Source organism: Chrysochloris asiatica, unplaced genomic scaffold (genome assembly GCF_000296735.1).
Source record: "Chrysochloris asiatica unplaced genomic scaffold, ChrAsi1.0 scaffold00003, whole genome shotgun sequence".
Classification (NCBI taxonomy): domain Eukaryota; kingdom Metazoa; phylum Chordata; class Mammalia; order Afrosoricida; family Chrysochloridae; genus Chrysochloris; species Chrysochloris asiatica.
The window spans coordinates 29,592,817-29,599,115 of NW_006408521.1; the positions used below are offsets into that span (position 1 = coordinate 29,592,817).

The following is a 6,299-nucleotide window of genomic DNA, read 5'->3' on the forward strand; positions in this document are numbered from 1 at the left end:
CCTTTCTAGCCATGGCTTTATAACTTCCAACAAAAGACTAGGTGGAACTATGCAAATATGAGGGAACCCCAAAAAGTAGGAATTTTTCATTATCTTTTTTGTGTGTGTGGATAAGGTTTAATACTTGTAAACATTACAGTACAAATCTAAGTTACAGACGACCCCATGTCATTGGGGGTGGGTGAAGGAACTGGGTTGGGCGTGAGCACCCACTGAAGGCACCCCTGGGAGGGAAGTTCCCATCAGTCTCACTGGAGTCTGGGGCAGTCCTAATACATGGGTCTCATGTTATTTATGCATGTGGAAGCAAAACAAAAAGCTACACAGCACAGCAGAGCCCAGATTCAAGGCCCACCCTGCCCATCCCTCCTGCTCTGAACTGTCTGGTCAGACAAGGCCCACCCACAATGCCTTGGGTCGCATTCCAGGACCAACCACAGAGGCCAGTCCTCGCCCTCTATTAGGCATGGAGGCAGCCAGGTGGGGTGAGTGACCCAACCCCAAGCACAGAAGAGCAGGCCCCAGCCACAAGCCCTGAGCTGTGAGTGCTCATGTCCAGGGTGGTCAGCACTAGCCATCACCAGATGTGGATACTGAGGGTGACAAACAAAGGAAAGAGCCTCGCGAAGCCACCCTCCTCCCTCCCTGCACCAGGGCCTTGGGTTCCTTCCCCACCACACGTCGAGCTGTTGGTCCCGTCACCCTGGAGGAGCTCACACCCTGCTCCTGTGCAGCCTTAGTGTCCAGGGTGCAACCTGGGGTTCCTATGACTCCCCAAAAGATCACAAAGAGCCCACAAGTGGCAGGGGTTAGACAGTGCTCCAGGATAGAGGTCCCAAGCCTGTCTGTGCAGGTGGGCTGACTCCTGCCACCCGGACATAGGAAGGTGCAGTCCAGGTGTGTGGACTCCTTGGCTTAGGGCAAAGTGAGGCAGAAGCTCCTTCCGGTCCCTCACAAGCTGGAAAAGGGAGGGCCAGTTTCCACTTGCTCAGAAGCTACAGCTGGAGATTCTAAAGGAGCATGCGGCCCTGGACGGAGCAGCAGCTGGCTTCCAACAGGCCTGCTCCAATGGAACCAGCTTCTACATCAGTTGAGATGCACTGTCTTTGGAAGGAAGGATGGACCACTCCTTCTGTCGGGCTCCTTCTGGAAGGCTGGGGAAATTGCACAGTTTGGGGTCGGAGAGGGCTCTAGGGCTCACCTGCTTCTGCCCCTTTAGTTCAGCTGAGGAGCCCATCGAGGCCCAGGAGAAGGGACAGGCCCAAAGCCTCAGCCAGTGGAGGGCAGAGTGGACACTGCTGCCCCATTCTGCCCTGGTTCCCTACCCCCAGACCAGCAGGTGGGCTCCAGGTTCTCCCAATGGCTCAGTGTAGAGCACAGGGAAAAGTGCTGGAGAATGAGAAAGGACCCATTATCTCTGTACCATTACTGCAGCCTCAGAAGGCTGTCCCTGTGCACAGAGTCCTGGTTGGGGTGGACAAAGGACTAGTCCTCACACCTTCACAGCTTGGTGAGTGCTGGACAAGGGGCAGACACTGGGCAGTCCTCAGGCAGGGGCAGGGGCAGGGGCAGGCCAAGACCAGAGGGATCCTGGCACCCACCCTTGGGCCATGGAGTAACTGGCTGGGAGAGAGAAGGTGGCAGGGCAGTCCAGGTGGTGGTGGCTTGGATGAGGCCTGGTTGGCGGGCTCATTCCCTGATGTTTGGGGTTCTACCTGTCAGCCGGTGGTGGCGCTGGCTCTTGCTGGTGCGCGTGGCACTCGGGATTCTTGACCTTCTTACGGCTGTGTGCGTGCAGGGACGCTGTGGGGGAGGAGATCTGCTGGGACAGCAGGGGGTCTTTGGACTTCCTGGGTAAGGCTTTGGTGGGCTTCTCCGCGCCAGACACCTTCTCTTCGGCTCGGGCCCCTTGCTCAGGTAGTGGCAGCCCGAGCAGTTGGGCCCCCGAGAGGTCCAGGTCACTGATGGTGGTCACCATGACCGTGTGGTTGGGGTGCTCCTACAGCACCAACTCTGTCTTTGCTGTCACCAGCCGGTCCAGTTCATTGGCCTCCTCCAGAGCTTCCTCTCTCTCTCGGCCAGCATCCCAGAGCTTTCTGCTCCTCCTTCAGCCGCTGTTTGAGTTCCTGGATGGCTGCCTCTTCTGCTCCACCTTCCGCTTGTGGAATCCTGTCAGGTACTCTCGCCTCTTATTCTCGTTGAAGCTGAGAACGAGTCTGGGCCGCCGGTCGTCGCCATCTTGCTTCTTCTTCTTGTGGCCCATAGGGGTGAGCTTCATTATCTTTTAATTCCACTTTTCCACAAACTTTTTGCCTCCTTCATATTGGGTGCTTGTGGCCCACCCTAGGTGACTGGACAACTCATTGTTCATGCAACTAAGGTGCATGATACCCTTGTGGTACGACCATGCAAATAATGTATATTAGGGGATTAATCAGTTTTGCCATCCTGCTAGCCATAAAGTGAGACATTCTAGAGATGATGGGGGTGGGGGACTTGACTACCACCAGGAAGAGATGGGAGTGGAGCACATCTTTTGGTCTGGGGTTCCTGTACTGGGAACTCTCTAGACACATGAGATGGTGAGAAGCAACAGCAGTAGCAAGTGTATCAGAACTAAAAGACCAGTACAGTGGGCTTCCTGAGACCCATGGAACAAGAGAGCTAAGTGCCTTAGAGCAGGAGACTTACTGGTGGGCTGGGGTGCTTCTGGGCACTTACTGAGTTAAGGAGCTTTGTAACATTTGCCTGGGTGAGGCAGAGGCCTGAGGGACTAAGGGGCAGGGATTGACCTGGCTGTGGCCACAACTAAGGAACTGTCCTGACTGAAGCACTAAATCCTGGGTCATTTTCTGATCTTGAATTGTAACCTGTTACTTCCCTAATAAACCCCATAAACATGAATATGGTCTGTGAGTTCTGTGGGGCCATTGCAGCAAATTATTGAATCCAGCAGAGAGGTTGAGAATACCATGGGAGGGGAACGGTTAATGTCAGAATTGGTAAAAAGGTTAGCAGGCAGAGACATGTCTAATCACTACCTTATTGGAATCAGCCTTGGGGCTGTTGATCTTGAGTCTCCTCATGAAGCTAGAGGAGGTCAGACGCCTCCGCCATGACATTCCTACAATACACACGTCAATAAATTCCTTTTTTTGCTTACATTAATTTGAGTGGGTTCTTCTATTTCTTTAATTAATAGATAAACCTCACATTGTTTCCCCATCGGTGTCTAATGAAAAATTTGAAAATACAGCATCCTGAGTCATTTTTGATCAGTGAGCCTTGTGATGAGATCCATGGTTTAAGATGGCTCACTTGAGGGTAAAGTGAAGGACAGGTTAGAGTGCGAGCCTGAAGCCAGTTGTGGAGGAGGTCCTCACATTAGCCTAGGAAAACTAGCAACCTAAACAGGAGTATTGTTATTACTGTTAAGTGTTGTTGAGTTGGTTCTGACTCATAGTGACCCTGTATAGGGTTTCCAAGGAGCAGCTGGTGAGTTTGAACTGCTGGCCTTTGCAGTCCAGTGCATTCTCCTGCAGTGCCACACCAGAGCTCTAAAACAGTAGTGGTGGTGGTTGTGTGCCACTGAGTTGGTTCTGACTCATGTTGACCCTGGATAGGTTTTCTGAGACTATAAATCTTTCTGGGAGTAGAAAGCCTCATTTCTCTTCCATGAAGGAGCTGGTAGATTTGAACTGCTGACCTTACAGTTAGCAGCCCAGCTCGTAAGCCACTACACTACCAGAGTTCCTTAAAACAGGTGTTGGAGATGAAAAAGAGAGATGAGAGTAGGAGTCACCTGGACTTGATCCCATGTGACTAGAGGGAGAGGGTAGAATGGAAGGTGCATGTACATGTTCCTGGCTTAGCTGTCTGGTGGGAAGTTCAGGTAATCTTAGAGATAGAAAATACAAGAGGGTATTGGAAATTGACAGAATGATGAATTCATGTAGGCTATTCTGGGAGCTGTTTAGCAGGCAGTTTTATATTCAGCCTGGAGAATGGAGGTGTAGAAGTAGTCATGAAGGTAAAGGTAGGTGAAGTTACCAGAACACCCACTACCCTATGCTTGTCTCCACTTGGCCTGTATCACAGTGATATCGTGACTAACAAATTGGTGGGTTCCCTTTGAGGGTAGCAATCTTGTTTTTGAAGTCCCAGTTATCCCATATAGCTTATGACCTGACATGAAGTAAAAGTGAATGAATAAATCAAAAGATCATTAGAGATGGAAAGTTGGGGGGACCACGCCTTTAGAAAGTCCTGGAAGAAAGTGTTCCAGTAAAGGGACAGAGGAAAAGTCAGAGAGGCAGGAGGAGAATTTGGTGGAACCTGGAGGAGAGAATAAAATTTGAGCCAAGGAATCAGGTAGATGATATGGCCTCCAATTGTACCCATATACCCTTCCCGTTAACTCTATGCTTGGCAATCAGGAAGAGAAATCAGACGATAAGACCTACCCCTGGGGCTGACATATAAGAGAAACTGGTTTATTGATTATAAAACTAGAGGACTGAAATGAAGTGTATGATTTGTTGAATGCAAAACCAATGATCTGCTTTGTATACCTTAACTCAATTCACAATAAAAAGTTAAAAAAAAAAACAAACCTTAGAGGACTGAGAGGTCTCTGAGGAAACAACACCAGAGTGTAACCATGAGCATTAAGAGTGACAAGGACAACCCACAATCTTTTCTGTTGAGATGTTGATAGCCTTCCTCCATCCCCGTATACACATTGGACATCAAGGGAAGTCTCCGTTTGCTTTAAAATATAGGTACACGCTGGCAAGAGAGGGAAAGCAGGTGGAATCCTTTAGCAAATTTACATAAGGTCTAGTATGCCAGGCTCCAGGGTGAAAGCTGGGTTTGTTGCCTTCTGTTCTTACAGTCCAAGTCTGGTGAATAAACACTGGACTGGTAACTGCAAGGTTGGCAGTTCAAACCCACTGACCACTCTTTGGGAGAAAGATTTATAGTCTCAATACTACCCAAGGCTTTTTGCTCCCATAAAGATTTATAGTCTCAATACTACCCAAGGCAATCTACACATATAATGCAATCCCAATACAGATTCCAATGGCATTCCTTAAAGAGATGGAAAAAACAATTATAAACTTTATATGGAAAGGGAAGAGACAAAGGAAAAACTAAGCACTTTTTAAGAAGAACAAAGTTGAAAGCCTCTCACTCCCTGATTTAAAAATTTACTACATGGCAACAGTGGTCAAAACAACTTGGTACTTGTACAATGAAAGATACATAGATCAATGGAACAGAATCGAGAATCCAGAAATTAACCCATTTACATACAGGCCTGGGTCCTGGTGTGGCACTGTGGGTTAATGCGCCAGACTGCAAAGCCGTTTGAAATGCAAGGTCAGTGGTTCAAGCTCACCAGCTGCTCCTCGGAAACCCGATACAGGGCCACTATGGGTTGGAACCAACTCGACAGCACTTAACAACAACATACAGCCAATTGATCTTTGGCAAAGGGCCAAAGTACATTGAATGGGGAAGAGATAGTCTCTTCAACAGATGGTGCTGGCAGAACTGGAAATCGGTGTGTAAAGATTGAAACAAGACCTTTATCTCATACCATATAAAAAACCAATTCAGTATGGATTAAAGACCTAAATGTGAATTCCAGAATTATAAAGGTCATCAGTGAAAAAATAGGGACAAATTTAAAGGTTCTAATACAGGACACTAGTGTAGTGGCTATGAATCGGGCTGCTAACCTCAGGGTCAGCAGTCCAAAACTACCAGCTTGGTACCAGTCAGTACCAACTCATAGTGACCTTATGCACAGTGAACGAAACACTGCCCGATCCTGGGCCAACCTCATTACAGTTGCCACACTTGAGTCCATCTGCCACTTAGCCAATCCATCTTGGGGGTCTTCCTCTTTTTCTCTGACCCTCCATCTTACCAAACATGATATCCTTCTCCAAGGACTGGTCCCTCCTGGCAATATGTCTGAAGTATGAGAGATGAAGTTTGGCCACGTTGGCCTCCAAGGAGCACTCTTGCTGCAGTTCTTCCAAAAAAGGATCTGTTGGTTCTTTTGGCAGCCTATGGCACTCTCAATATTCTCCTCCAACACCATAACTCAAAAGCATCAATTCTTCTAAGGTCTTCCTTATTCATTGTCCAGCTTTCGCATGCATATGGGGTTATTAAAAATACCATGGCTTGGGTCAGGCACACTTTAGTCCTCAAGCTGACATCTTTGCTCTTCAACACTTTAAAAAGGTCTTGTGCAGCAGATTTGCCTAATGCAATACATCATTTGG

At 48.4% G+C, this 6,299-nt stretch overlaps 1 pseudogene; it reads right to left on the minus strand.

Moving 5' to 3' along the window:
• Nucleotides 1–1,711: 1,711 nt before the first annotated feature.
• Nucleotides 1,712–2,263, minus strand: LOC102832151 (annotated as a pseudogene).
• Nucleotides 2,264–6,299: the final 4,036 nt, after the last annotated feature.